General features: G+C 39.1%; 1 protein-coding gene across 1 annotated transcript in view; it reads right to left on the reverse strand.

The window, feature by feature from the left end:
- The window catches only part of POU3F1 (POU class 3 homeobox 1), a 178,460-nt gene that overhangs the window by 132,049 nt on the left and 30,803 nt on the right, over nt 1-15,608 (reverse strand). The window contains exon 2 of the mRNA XM_080380702.1: nt 657-6,740. The gene's annotated coding sequence lies outside the window, so the exon portion shown is untranslated. The remainder of the gene's footprint in view (nt 1-656; nt 6,741-15,608) is intronic.

The following is a 15,608-nucleotide window of genomic DNA, read 5'->3' on the forward strand; positions in this document are numbered from 1 at the left end:
TTTCACACGGTTTTATATTTCTGCAACATACAGAACTGTTTCAGTAGTTCTTGGGGCAATTTTTTACTTTTTTCTGGTATATTCCTAGAAGTGAAATAAATGCCCCTTTCCCCTCAACAACACAAATATTTCTGCCTGTTCTGTTCCCACAATGTCCATCTCATTCATTGAGCTGCCCACAGAAGACTATGAAGCCAATGATGGACATCATTCAAGGTGTCCTCTACTTACACCCCACAGTTCCTTTAAATATGTCTTCTACAAATTATGTCTGTATCTTTTTGCTGGAGTAGGCTGGGAGGTAGGAAAAGGGTTCTGATAGATAAGCAATATTTTCCTCTGATAGACTAACTAATATTTTCTCTTTGCAATCACTGCTGGTCTAATAGCAGGGAGGCTGGCTGGTGGCACACACATTTGTTGCAAATGGTGACTCAAACATCTAACCTGAAAACTCAGTATGCATAGTACAGGTGAAAAACAAATGATCTGTCACCAAGCCTGAACAGCCACAGTGCTAGAGGGGGAAAACAAATAAATGTTGCTGGAGGCAAGCTTCTTGATTTGGCATAGGCCAAAGACCTGGGAAAAAACCCCACTTTTTGTAAGTGTGGCACAAAGAAAGTGGTGAGCAAACATTACTGCAGCAACATTACCCAGTGACTAGAAAAGGCTACGTTGGTGTCAGAAACAGAGATCTTGTTTCTGCCATTAGCCCACTATGGAATCTCAGGTGTCCTTTGTACTACTGTGTCCTTGGCTGTGAAGGAAGAAAGATCCCTAGGCCTGGGAAGTGTTTGGAAATCTTCAGGTGGAAAGTGTTCCTGTAAGCACACAGAACATTCTCATTACTAATTGTCAGTACACATAAGTGCAAGTGCAATGTGATATGTTCAGTCCAACAGGTCCTAGAACCCCACACTGGGCTGCACAGACACAAAGTTAATCTTTAGGCTTTAGTGCCTCTCAGAAAGGCTTCATAAACTGTACTCACTGAGATGAGAAATTCAGCCACTATGTGAATAGTGTTACTACTGTTCTGCAGGTTTGTTTTTTTTTTAAAACTATTTATTCCTGGTAACGATCAGTGTTTAAGTTCAAGAAGCAAGCGCCTTCTCCAAACTGCAACTCAAATACAGTTTGAATGACTTTTGTTTGGCAGGGAATTTTACTGTGAGGATGAGACGACAGTGGCACAGTCCTTTTGCTTCCTTCCTGCAGAGCTCAGAGACCTTTGCTAAAATAATCAAATTTATTATTAGCGCAAGTAGAACAGGGGTAAACTAGTTGTCTGCTTAGTGGTGTGTCTTGAACAAGTAACATTTCCAGCACAAGGGAATTTTCACCATCTGAACAGTGAGTTGGGGAAACACATTTAATAAAGAATCTTTGGTGGGAATATTTAATAGCATTTATAAATTGCATTGTAAGCAATTAATAGGTCTTGTGCCAACAAACTGTACAGCAATGAATGTGCAGTTGACCAAACAAGAATTTCCCAGGACTTTGGAAGAGTAGAAAATTCAATAAATAGGAAAAGCTACATGAGGAACACTCTGAATGCGTACTTTTGAGTATAAGAGGAGATTAAACCTGCACTCTTCCAACAGGGAAGGCTAGATAAACTGCTCTGGACATTTCAGGTAAGCTAAAGACAATTAAATCAGTTTCGTAATGGTTGATGGGAAGTCCCCCCAAACTGTTTCAAACTGTGAGCTGATGCCAAGAAGTTCCCAGGCTCTGATACAGTGACTGTACCTGAAATCTGTGAATGCTTCTACTGCAGATGTCCAGGGCACCAGAAGGCGAGTTACAGCTACACAACAGGAGACAATAAAAACACATATATACATCTATGCCTCTAGGTGAGACAGCACAGGTCACAATCTGCAGTTAGGTCCCATGGCAGGATTGTCTGGTTAACACGAATGTCCAGAGAACTCAGAATCAAGTGCAGCTTGAAGGTCATGAGTCTTGGGAACAGGATGAGTAAGACAACCACCACAGCATGCAACCAAAGAGGGCAGAAAGGAATTGCAGACGGGAATCATGAACAACCCAGCCGTAGGAACGCTGCTCTCCAAACTGGAAGCCAGAGAAGCTTCTAGCCACAAACCGCAGCAAGAGCTGACTGCACAGGCCTCTGAGAAGTGATGGCTGCAAGTGCAGACCCCAGGACAAAGGCCACAAAACTCATAAGGGTGCCAAGACAAAGACTCCAACAAAACTTTAAGAGGTTGCCAAGCAATTCTGACTCGCAGTAGAATAAAGAAATGTCAAAGAGAATGATTGCCATCTGCATCCAGAAACGGGGATGAAGATTTAACTTTATGTATACTTGGAGTCCTCCCCTTATCCCTGAAACAGAGAAGGGCACGCTTTCTGCTGTAACATACAAACGTGGCAGGGGTGCAAAGTATCAGCCAGGATTCCGGCAACAGACCCTGCAGCATTCCTTAGGAATCAAAGGTGAAGACCCAGCTGGGTGGCTCCCACCAGGAGGAACTGGCTTCCCAGTAGCTGCAGTGGTGTTGCCACCTTCAAAAAAAGTAAGAAAAATAAGACTTACGAAGCCCAAGCTGTCAACTGGTAAAGTAAACCAGAGATCAAGAGAGATTCATGGCTGAAGGCAGCTCTTACATGCACCCTGACTCTGTTCAGTGTCTAGCAGCATGAGTCCCAAGGATGGAAAACAGAAGGTACGCGATGTGGAATGTCTTGCAGGTATGACAGTAGAGGTAAGGGGGGCCCCATGCTCAGGCATGCAGCATCTTCTCCATGCCTTTCTCAAAAATCTGTCAGATGCCACATCAAATGGCGTTATAGGTCACAGAAAATCCTCAGAGCCAATAAACATCTCTAGAATTCCTCGACAGAGTTTAAAAATGCTGATGCACCTGAACAAAACCCCAATAAAAAAGAAAAAAATGCTAATAAAGCTTCCCAAACAGCTACTGCAGAACTATATGACTGACTCAGGCTCACCCTTGGGTTTTTTTGGTGTTACTGACTATTTTGCTAGTACTTTTAAGCTGTCGGTTCCTCCGATGGAGTCAGACATGCATACCTTGGTAAGATGTCCAGCACAATGGGACCCAAATTTCAAGTGGGCAGTGTGCATATTGATTAAAATATTAGATCACAGATTTATGATACCCTAGAATACACCCCAAACAAATTCTGCAGGAAAACACCCAGAAGCACTAGAGAAAGTGGACTTCAAGTAGAAAAAAAAAGTGTTTTCTCCTAGTAAGATATTTACCCTCCTCCATTCATTAACATCCAATTACTTCCTGGGCCCTTTCCTCAGTGCTGAGGGTTTCTTTTCAACAAAACAAAACAGTATTACAAAACAACACAACAAAGAACTCTAACCCCAAACAATGTCCTCAGTGTAATTAATTAATATAGAGACAGATTCACAGGAAAGCTGAAAGCACGGGAACAGCAACAGAGTAACCCCCGTAGAAGCTGCTGGGACCTGCAAGAGCTGCTGTAAGCTGAGAATTGCAACCTTAGAACAGATTATTTTGCGTGAAGGTGGTAATGACTATCACACAGATGTATTTGGCACTACAAAGATCTGGCAGATCCGCTGTCATGGCTTTTCCTACTATTTCAGAGGATTTCCTCGGCATTCATATGCTGACTGAAAAGCGCATATGAAATTAATGCACATACGTATGACTGTGTGTGTGTGTAGCTATAGAAACATTACCAAAACCTCATTTACTAATCTAGTTTAAATAGCCAGTTAACAAATTAAGCAGTACTTTCTCTATCAGCATGTTTTCTAAATATGTAATTCTGTGTTCTTTTCTTCAACCTTTATCATGAGATCTCAATCTCTCTCTTACTAAGAATGTCATAAACAAATAACTGGAATTACTTATAAACAACTTGATTTAATAAGACATGAAGATGCCTATAAAACCACTCAAGTTCTATTATCACACTAAAATCTGCTAAATTATTCACCAAAGATAATTACATTAAGTGAATTTATAAAGTTGCATAAAATAAAAAGGAAAGGAAGAACCAGACAGATCTGAGGACCTCGTCTTTTAATAGAATTTCTTCTGAAAAAGACTAGGTTCATCTCATTAAAATGTTTAGTTTTGTTTATGTTCTTTAACTTGCAACATTCATCATTAGCAAATATGCTTTTCTGGCCTCTTTCCATAAACAATTCACTAGAAATAGAACTGTCTGTTTTAAGCCCAAATGCTCCCTTTCAATATTTGCATCCCAGTCTCCCACTGGGGCAGCACACAACATTCAGACCCTGAATGCTGACTAAAAATAAACGGTAGAATAACTAACTTGCTTCCCTAGCATTTGAAAAGTGCTGTGTAAAGAAATATGTGTGAAATATGTGATTTGCACAATTACTGCACCACAAGCAGATGAGGGTGTTAATTGATGGTACCAAGAAAAAACATCTTTTTCCAAAATTTCAAGAAGAGTAATATTACTTGTGGGTATATTTGTACGCTTATTTAATGTGATAGTGACCCTTTAAGTAAACTTGTCACAGAAGATTTATTTTCCCCCCCTATTGTCTAAGAGTATAGCGTGAGGAGTACAAAAGGTCCACTGCCCAGGATACAAACCCTAGAGGCTTAGGCTAACAAAGCGGCTGACAAGGAGAGACTGGGTGACAAAATGAATGAAGTGCTCACAAGACCCTTTTGTTACAGAGAGCAAAAACATAAAAATAAAAAATATTTGATTCAAAGAAATTAGGAATAACATTAGCATCAAAAATACTAAAACTGCAGCATTGAAGCACTGTGAAAGGTAGTGGATATCAACTATTTAATTATTTCCAAATACTTTATCACATATCTAGATGTAATAACTCAATTTTATGCCACTTTCATGAAAATCTATTTCATTATTTTCTTAACTTTTCCCAGTTTTTCCATCATTCTGTTCCATTTAATGAATACACGGATTTTGAATATTAGGTGAATAGTCCTTGCAACTGAACACAAAAGGGAAATGATGCAGATAGCATTACGGTCCCGCTTCCTCTCCCTGCATTAGGTTGGAAATGATATGCAGGAGGGATTATGCTTTGTTTAAAGCTGAGCCTCTGCCTCTAAAAGAATACATTATACAAATCTTCTAATATTGTTGAAATTCCCCAAAACTTGATTGTGTCAGACATAATGTGGCAATGAGGTTCTTATCCCTACCTTATGCCGAATAAATATCTAATATCAGAGAGTATAACCTTGGAAAAGTATACACCGGGGAGCATCCCTCACGTCAATAATTCATCGTGCTGTTGATGGGAAGGTACATTCAGCTAGCCCCTAACATTATACGGAATACATTAAAGCCCACGCAGCCACAGCGCTGAGGAGAGGCGGTGGGGGAAGGGGAGAGCACGAGAGGGGACCGGCTTCCTTCCAGGCCCATTAAAAAAACCCACCCAAACATCACCTCGGAATTATTCAAAGTAGCACTCTGCCTACAAAAGGGAAAACAAACAAGACCCCCTCCCCAACAAGTCCACCGTCGGAATTATTTGAGGGGGAGAGCACGTGTAACACACGTCTTTACACATGCACGTGCTGCAGGGATTTGTTTTACGTGGCCCAACCGCAAGACGCGCGGGGACAGCTTCCCCGAGTCCGCGCAGCTGGAATTACCCTGCCAAGAGACTGGAGTAATGCACTGATGAACAAGGCCCCCAGGAGCCCCCGTATTAATTCCACTGATGTTAATCCAAAAATCAATACCTTCAGATTTGGTGATGTTTCTATAAGCAAAAATACAGGTGCCACTCAAATGTGCTCAAAATAAATAAGATCATTTTCTGACAGTATATATCTGCTTTAAAGATGACCGTAATTTTTATTACAGACAAAATGAGAATAGATCTTAATACAGTTTGGGGTCTTTTGCATTCCTATTTGCTCTTTAACTGTTAGGATTTTAATGATTTAGGAACCAGAAGAATAACTAAGAAACCTAACAGTCATTATCTCAAATAATGAGACTTTTAAATGCAAAATCAATGTTTGTTATAATGAAAATAGATTCCTCAGCTCCTGCAGGGTGATATGTAAAATTCTTTTTTGCCATTAAATAGAATGTGATTGCTTACTTTCACCAACATGATGAACATTTTTATTCAGGAGTCAAAATAAAACGTAAGAATTTATTTACTGTTATTAAGCACATATATTTAACCACAAGCTCCCACGACATGACTGAAGCTGAGGAAACCAGGAATAATTTTCTGCGAACTTTTAGAAGCTTGAGGAAGAAATGCAAAATTCCCAAGTAAGGAAAAAGTTCACTCTGGGAAAAAATTGACTGGTTGCATTCCAGCTTCTGTTCAGATGGTTGATCAAACTCTTCATTTGTTACAGCAAATGAACCAAACTCAAAAGCTAATCAAAAAATACCTTAAGCAAACTTAATGAAGTAAAATAAACCACTTCTGCCATAACAACATATCAAAAATGTTATCAATGCTGAAGCACATTATTATTAGGATTAAGATTATGATTATTATTAGAGTTAATACACACGTTTATGGTCATTTTCTATCTCCAAACATGAGGAGACGCATTCATATTAATACTTCAGGGCCATATTCTAGCAAGAGTCCAGATGATCTAAAAGAATGTATAGAAACTCATTTACAGAACAATTCTAGAATTTCATTTGGAAATAGTCTCTACTTCCCGGTATTAGATGTGGCTTCGTTTTTCATGCAATGCCTAAAAGGTGTAAAATCACAACACGGAAAAGAAGAAAAGGAAGAAAAGAAGAAAAGGAGAAGAAAAGCTGCTGATGGCCTTTCTTTGAGTAACAGGTGAAGAACAAGTTCTCACGAGCAGAGAACTGCAGCTGTGCAGTTTTTGGTTTTTGGTTTTGGGTTTCTTTGGTTTTTTTTTTTTTTTTTTTTTTTTTGTTTGGTTTTCGGTTTTTTTGGGTTTTTTTACAGATCTGCACAGGAGTCTGCAAACCCTAACCAGCCAGAGGTCCAGGGCCTGTGAGGGCTTCATTAGCTCAATGTGCATTAATTATTTTGGTACTGCTATATCAAATAATACGCTTTTCTGAACAGCTGCAATCTCCAAAGGATGCCTTTTGCAGAAATGACTGTGAAGAAGCCTATCAGTCAGACATCTAGGAATTTCTAGGAGGAATTTCTCGTAGCCATACAAATGTTAAGGAAAAATGTCTGTCTTGAGTGGGTGCCCCGGCAGGTCTCGGGGGCCTTGAAAGCATTGACAGTAAATACCGAGCACACGGGGCTACCGGGAGCGGGGTGCTCTGGGCCATGGCCAGCCAGCCTTTGGCACTGGCTACTTCTCTGTTCATCACCGTGACCTGCTCAGGAGGCACACTGTGTCGGAAACGGTTACACTCCTACCTTTGGAAGTTTAAACCGAAGAAACTTTGGAGGATAACTGGGGTGAAAACACAGCAAACCCTACTTTTCAGTAACAATAAACGTGAAGAAAACATGCATGTTTATTCCAGAGTGCTGGGTGAGCATACGTCCACACACCGCAGAGTGCTTCTGGACTGGTGAATACTTCTGGGGCAATAATTAAACAGTTTGGCCTTGGTTCCGAGCCAGTCACTTCACAGTGAAGACTCAACAACTAGAATTATACAACTGTTTCCACAATGACACTTTTTTTCCCTTCTTACTAATGTTCATTTTTCACCATCATTGAAGAAACGGAACTCTGAGCAGATCACTTGTTAATGAAAAACAAATTGTGGAAATCAGCATGAGTTCCCTGAGCAAGAAACTCTCCCTGGGAACTATTTTGTGCTTGTTCAGTAGAACACAGCAATAGTTTTATGACAGATAATAATTTCAGTCACAGCTAAACTTTTCAGGTCAAACTTGATGGTTCATTCTCAAGGTTGATTAAAAAATATTAGAAAAACAGTTTCAAGGTAAATTTACTTATGCATGATTTTGAGTAAATTATGATCTGCTCATGGGTATGATGCAGACAGAAGTAAAGCCTTCATTCTTTGAGTAAATTACTCACTGTGATGTATTTTTTCATTTACAAAATTACTGTGGTTGACACTAAACAGAGAACAGTTATTTTTGCCTACAATGGCAGAATTCAGATCATTAAAATCATATATAACTAACCAAGAAAGGCAGATTATATATGAACTACCCTTAATTTACACATTCTTTGTAACGTAACATACAGGGCCTCACATTATGGAATCTGTACGCATTTGCACAAGGTGTTCATTGTGGTGCAGGCTGATACCTGCCTTTCTGAAACAGTTTTCAGAATTGAAAAGTATTTTAGTTGCAGCATACCATCTGCCTTAATTGTTAAATGAAGAATATTAAATAGATAAATGTCTCTATGCCATATAACAGACTGGTTAACAAATGACACATACAGAAGAATCAACCGCATTCAAGTGTTCACAAAAGCTTGGGGTCCTCCAGAAAGTGCCGCAGGCTTCTGGAGTATTTCAGAAGACTTACAGCAACTTTCCTCAACGGCTTCCTAAGTAGCTAAAATACCTTCAGCAAAACTATTTCTTAGAAAGACGAACGATATTAAACTGTCAGGATGGGGCTACTTTCAATGAAGGGGTTTTCCCAATACGATGCATCTTGGTTGTTGCAATCACACCCTTCAGCAAGAAACGGGACGAACCACGAGGTCTAACCAGGAGCTGTATTTGCAATAGAGTTTCTGGTACCCGACTACTGCACTTCAGAGGTAGCACTGAGGCAGCTTTCAAGGGGGCTTGGAACAAACATATATAGGCAAACCTGAGCCTTCCTTGCAACCTCTGCTGTAGTGAAACAGCTTTTTGTCTCTTCTTTCTTTCACCTTTCTCTTTAGCATTCAGGAGTTTGAAAATCCCTAATGCATCTTTTTCGACACGCAGGTGTATCCGCTATCAGCCCGCTGAAGGCTCAATCAGCATACATAAACTCTGCCCCTAAGCAGACTGCGCTGGTTTATACAGAGATTAGGATTGCTTTGAATTACACATGCAATCAGGACATTTCATAGAGCAAATTGTGGTCATTTTGACAACTATACAGCAAGCTTAATTTCAGGCCCAAGTATATATGATATTCAGAGATACAATGAGGTAATTTAACATTTAAAAAGGGGAGTATGTAGTATAAATTAGTAGAAAAATCATGACACTTACAAACTTGCTCTGAAGATGTATTGTTCCTTTTTTTTTTCAGGGAAAAAACCCCACCAGTTTCTATTAAGAATAAATTAACCACTAAAGAAGAATTCCATTGATGGCCAATTCATACTGGAAATCTATTTTAAGCTTGGGAAAGAGGGAAGGGAAGAGGGAGGGAGAGAAAAATGCAAATACATGCAGGATGTGGGCAGAAAGCCTGCACTTCCAGCGCACAGTCAGCAGCGCAGCAGCAAGCTATCCCTCTCGGAGGGGATCAGCCATTCCTGGAACAGCCAGTTTTTCAGAAAAAGCAGTCAGTCATCACTGTAAATATATACATGTGTATATTTCCATATATATATATATATCATACATCCCTACAGTTTAAGAAACCTGTTCTACTTTTTGAGGTGTGGGAGTCACAGGGGATCTCACATGGAGGGCTTGCTTCTGCCCTCTCCATCAGACCACAAAAGCTGCAGGGAGGAACATAATACTGACCAGATGTCTCTAGAGATCTAGATCTTACTTATGCCTTTTATTCCAAAACATTACAACAGTATGCTATTACATAGCAGGCTGTGTAATAATAATGGGAAAAAAAAATATATTTGACATGCATTTGAACCCTGATGTCTTAGAAACAACTTTCTCCCCTCTGTAAACTTTGAAGAAGTACCTACGTGACTTTCTTTATATGCTTTCATGAGTATCTCTATATGCTTTACCAGCTTCTGAAGAATAAAAACAGCTCTTCGGTCAGGGTCTCCATAAAGCGCTTGAAGTAAGTGTGTGTGTGTGCGTGCACACTCAGGTACTGAACCAGGTATTCTGAAGGCAAATGGCTAAAACCCGAATTTACACAAATTTCTTAGCTGACACAGGCAAAATTCCACCTGTAATAATGCTGGCTTGGAAGATTTGTTTTTGTCATTTTTCCCCTGCAGCTGAGTGAAGATCTGTTGTAGCTCAAACCTGTACTAAACAAGGGACATTCTTAGGCTTGCGTAAGAACTCGATTGAACGGTCACAGCAGTTTATCCTTCACGAATCTGCACAGTCCTCCTTTAGCCCCAGGTCACACACACCACAGCAGCTCTTTTTGGTCAAAAGATAATTTCTACAGAAGCAAAGCTACGTGCTATCAGCTGGTGCACCCTCGATGCGATTTTTGCCTTTAAAAAGCTGGAAGCCCTCTGAATAGTTGATTAGTACTGTAAATACCGTACCAGTAAGACATCAAATGCCCCGAGAAGAATACGTAAGATAGGAAATATTGATTATTAGGACTTACCACAGCCTTAGCAAAGATAATGCTGCTCTCAATTACACAACTCTCATATTAGAAGTGTCAATGCTTTTTCATTAATTCCTGCTACATTCTATCATCAGTTACGCAACTTCCTTTCAATTAAAGATTTGTGTTAAAAGGCATAAAAACTCAACTTGTTTTAGAAAACTTGTTATTTGGAATTGTGGAAGTTTTTTTTTTTTACATTTTGACTGATAGCTACATCGTCGTCTCAGTCTGATTTGTCACTCATGATTTTATACTCCTGCCCAAAAGGGTTAAAAGCCCTCCCTTTCCAAGCGTTTAGCATCTGACCTTTACATGGCTAATTTTACTACCCTGACAGAATTTTTAGATTTCTGTATTCCTTAAAATGCACCATGATAGTAGCTGGAATCTTCTAATTTCTTCAAACTGTGTCCTCCCAATTATTTATTTAAGAGCTGTGTAGATAAGCTCTCCATTCTCACCTAGATCAGTGATAAGAGAGGAAATGGCCTTTTTAGAGTGTCTCTGCTTTTTAAAGCAGATAGAAATAATAGGGTTGACAAAGGAAAAAGGAAAATTGAGCATTATGAGGGTAATAACTTAGAAAGTGTCAGATTCAGAATAATTGAATTCAATGACATTTAATGCTATGGAAAACAATAGCAGCAGCCCAACCACCCATCTGATTCATGTCTAGTTCATGTTTAACAAAACAAGGCTAAGGGTCATGCAGTCATGAGTCCCATAAATAACCTGTTAATGGGATTTCCAAACAAGCTGTCCTCAAAATGGTTTTTCGTCTCAGAGAAAGAATATTAAAATGCAAATGGATTCGGGCTGTGTCCTCATAAACAACCATGTTCATTTAACCTCTGACCTCAACGTTTAACTGCCCATTCCAGCAATTTGTATGGTATTAGCCACAGCATGCCACTCTAAAGTGTTAACTTTGAGAAGCGAGGACTAAATGAACGGGTTACTATCTGTGATGCTCAGTTAATCATGTCAAAATGACTTTACAGGCATAAAACTATTCTTCTAAAACTTCCTTTTAGTTAGTTGACACTTTTCCTAAGGGAAGAAATTACAAACAAGCCAAAAAAAAAAAAAAGATGTGCAAGTGCCAAGAAAGGTATTTTGACACTTTATTGCCTGTTTTTTTATTGCTATGGGCCAGTCCAACCAAAGGGCGACCAGTGGGCTTCAGTGAGGCTGGCGTAGGGTGGCCCCTTTGCTTGCCTGCTCCCCTTGGCTACCAGCCAGGACCGCTCCTGTCAAACACCTCCTATCATTGCTCACAGTTCTACCCTGCTAAATCCAGATGTTCTTGCTCCTTTTCCACATCAGGATATTCCCTGCAGCACTTTTGGTCACATCTTTAAAAGAATGTGGCTCTTTTTCCTGACAATGTTGAAAAAGCTCACCTGCCTGACGTTAACAATATATAAATCAGTCTTTGTCCAAATTCAGCTGCTACTCCTCATGGGTCTCAAGGGAAGCCCTTCAAAAGGCCTATTGGGACCTTGTCCCACTATGGACAATGTCAAATTCAACCAGCAAAAAGCAAATTATCTGGTAGTTTTTCCCATTTGTAAGCATGAAATACTCACCGTAAATACCCAGTCAAACCAAATTAAAGTATGAAGGCTGCTCTTAACAACTTGGTTTTAAAGGAAGGAAGTTAAATTACTCTTTTTTGCAAGCACAGGACTTCTGAGAAATGGGACAGTAAGAGCCCCCGTGCAGCGAACTCTGCTACAGAAGGGAAAGGAGAAGCTGGGGGGTCCGAGCACCCTCACCTGCCAGGGGGTCCGTATTTTTCCATCGCAGAAATACTGCTCCAAAATATTCATAGCACTTCAGAGTTTATTAAATATTTGTAACTTCTAGAGAAAACTGCCACAATGGAGACTGTTCCTCAAAGTTGTTTCAAAGTTTGCTGCTCAACTCAGTGAGGGGGAGGAAACAACCTGAACTAAGTGTTTAGAAAATAATCATTATTCTCATGGTCTCTAACATTGGAACATGCCTGTATTCTCTGTGGATTATTTAAATGGGCTGATTTTTCATGTCAGTTTTGGATTTAGACTTCTTCTCAGGAAGTAAATTCCTTCCCGTAACCGGCTCTTTGGGGGCACAGTTTCAGGTACCCCCTCATTTGCAGGTAACTGATTTGTCTCAGTTTTCTCACACTGGCAGTAAAGTCTCTGCACATGCAGTATCCAGAGTTTCACTGCTCTGAAATGCGTCCACTTCCTTGTCCAAGAAAACTCCAGGTGATGACTTCCCTCCTAGAAGAGGCAGTAACAGGTCTTAATTCTGTCTTTGCTGACAACATGGAGCACCAGGACATAGTTTCATGGCTCATTCAAAAATTAACAAAGCTTTACCTTCTCCAGGAAAAGCACATGTGCAGTCACCGAGCAAGGAATGCAGTGGTATTTACAGACTGAAAGAGAAAAATAATACTGCAAGCTGGAACAAATGTTTCATTTTGAACAGTTTAACTCTTTTCTTTTCCTTCTTTACCCAGAATGGTAAGCAACGGTTTCAGAAAACCCCCTTCACCTCTATAAACACACATACACCTGATCTGTGCAGCTATTCCCCAAATGCAAGAGAGAAATTGCCACTTTCTTTATATACCATTTTCTTTAGCCAGTTCTCCTATTCTCTTCTAGACCTTACTACAAAAATGACTGTTTTGCCACAGTCAGTAATGCAGAAATCTGGCATTAGAGAATTGCATCAAAAATACCAGACTTTATCTATTTTATGTTGAATGAATCTATTTTGACTCGAGATTACAATTTTTTTTCAGTACACACTAAACTCTAATACAGTGACTGCACACTAACCGAAAGATTCTCAAACTCTGTTCAACTCCAGATACAAAGTGGCCACTGTACTCCAGTTTGGGGGAAAAAAAAAAAAGGAAAAAAATAAGTTGGATTCCTCCTCTTGTCTGTTTTTCTGTCATGTTATGGACAACAAAGTCTGTGCTGAGCAGGCTACAATTAAAAAAATGTACATTATACTGCTCTCATCCAGAAGAGTAAAAATAAATTGTTGTTTGAATCTAGTATTTATCCTCTAATACATTATTTTATATTTTTTGAAAGCTGTCGGTTGTCACAGGGAAGCACTTTCAGCAACAACCACAGCAGTTCAGTTCTCGGCTGACTCAGATGTCACAAACTGGTTTTCTGCTGTGCCTGTGCAGCCACCAGGAGGTTCTGGGACTTTACTCTGAAGTTAATTTCACAGATAGCTAGAAATGGATTAGGATGACAGATTCAAGGATGACACAACTGTCCAAATCTTAGCAGAATTAGGTAAGATAAAGGACACAGCAATCATCAGAGACAGCAGACACATTTCATGTAAGGAGAGACTAAACTGACAAGCCTTTTCGGTTTGGAAAGGAGGCAGCAGAGGAGAAATATGGTATTATCACAGTTATATAAACCCACGAATGTCCGATTCAAAGTCAGTAGATAAAGATTATTCATTTTTTTCTTCTAAAACAAGACGCAAGAGGCATAAGTAAACATATTCAAAACCTCAAATGGTTAAAAGGTATTTCTATTACTCAGGTTCCTTTCTGATAAGGCACTAAACAAGTTCCTTGCAATTTTGTTGGTCAAACCACCTCACCCCTTTCTGGGTACAGCCATTCTTTCTCTCCGCTCTAGATCTCTGGTCTCTTGCACGCTCATTCCCCCTTCTCTCTCTCCTTTCTCTATTTGTGAAACTTTATTAATGGCCTTACAGGCTCCCACTGCATTACCTGGTTTTGAACCTAACCCTTCATCTGCCTTTTTGCTCCGTACCTCATCTCTTATTAACTTGCAGTTTTCTTTTTCCATATTAAACTCTGAAGGAAAAAAGGAGAGAAAGGTGGGGGAGAAAGAAAAATTGTAAAAACAATACAAGAAGTTATCTCCTTATACATACCTTGGAGAAGCACTATAGTGCATTATAAGTCCTACTCTCAGAGCACATTTTAGAGAGATTATTTTAAAAAACCAGAGCTTTTACTATGATCGATCATTTTTCACTATTAAGATGATTCCTCTCATTCTACAGGAAAATAATACTGAATTCATTGTTCTGCCAAAACAGCTTTGGTTAAATAATTTAAATATCCCCCCAAAAAACATTCTTAGGAAATATCCTCACAAAAGGTTTCCATCTGTATTTGAGTTTATTTGTACTTTTATTTAGTGTTTTCAATATGTCTGAATTACAGAAAAGCAACGTGATAGAAAAGGCAAAGGCAATAATAAATTACTGTCTTGGCAAAACAACAACAAATATTTAAAGTATTAAGTCATGCCATTCTTAAGAGGAACATTTTTTATATCAAGGAGAATGGAAAAATAAGAAATTTATTTAAATGTCAAAACAGGATGCATCCAGGTGCTTTCCTTTATCTTTGTTATTGGTACCAATTAGATTCACTTTCACTTGCAGATATAAAGGGGTAATTAGTCTTTGATTACTGAGTTTATAGTTTGAAGAACAGACTTTTATTTTACACTGCTCATTGACAGAGGAAGATCACAATACATTTTCGCAAGAAACCCAAAACACTATTTCTAAAGAAAAATGTCCAGCCTTACTGATATGTCAAGCCATTCTGTCTCAAAAGGAAACCCCCATATTTTCTTCGTCTTCAGGTTTTTGATGTTTTATAATATTTCCTGCCAAGTGTTTAAGGAAATGGAAAAAGGTATATTCTGTAATTGTGCTTTGTGGTTTTTATTTCCTAAACTGCATGATGAATTTATTTTCTGTTGAGTTGGGTGTAATAGGATTAGGATGTAAGATATTTGTGCCATTATCATAAACATCTTAGAAGCAGACTTGATGGCACATGGATAAGTTAGAGCAGGATCCATATCCCAAAAATGTGGATAAATCCCCAGAGCCTAAATCTAAAATTAATTTTAACTGGGTTTGTTTTAGGGGAAAAAAATAATTACAAGATTTAGCACAATGTTTCTCTGCTTCTAAGACTCTGAAGCACTTGATCTTTGACAAAATTGACAAATTTAAGTTTTCTCTCAGGAAACCTTTTTCAGTCATCTTAACTGGCCGATCTACCTACTTTCATAAATTCCCATTCCTCCTCCTACCTGCACGAGAAAGTTAC

The sequence above is a fragment of the Falco punctatus genome, assembly GCF_963210335.1.
Source record: "Falco punctatus genome assembly, chromosome: 3".
NCBI lineage: Eukaryota > Metazoa > Chordata > Aves > Falconiformes > Falconidae > Falco > Falco punctatus.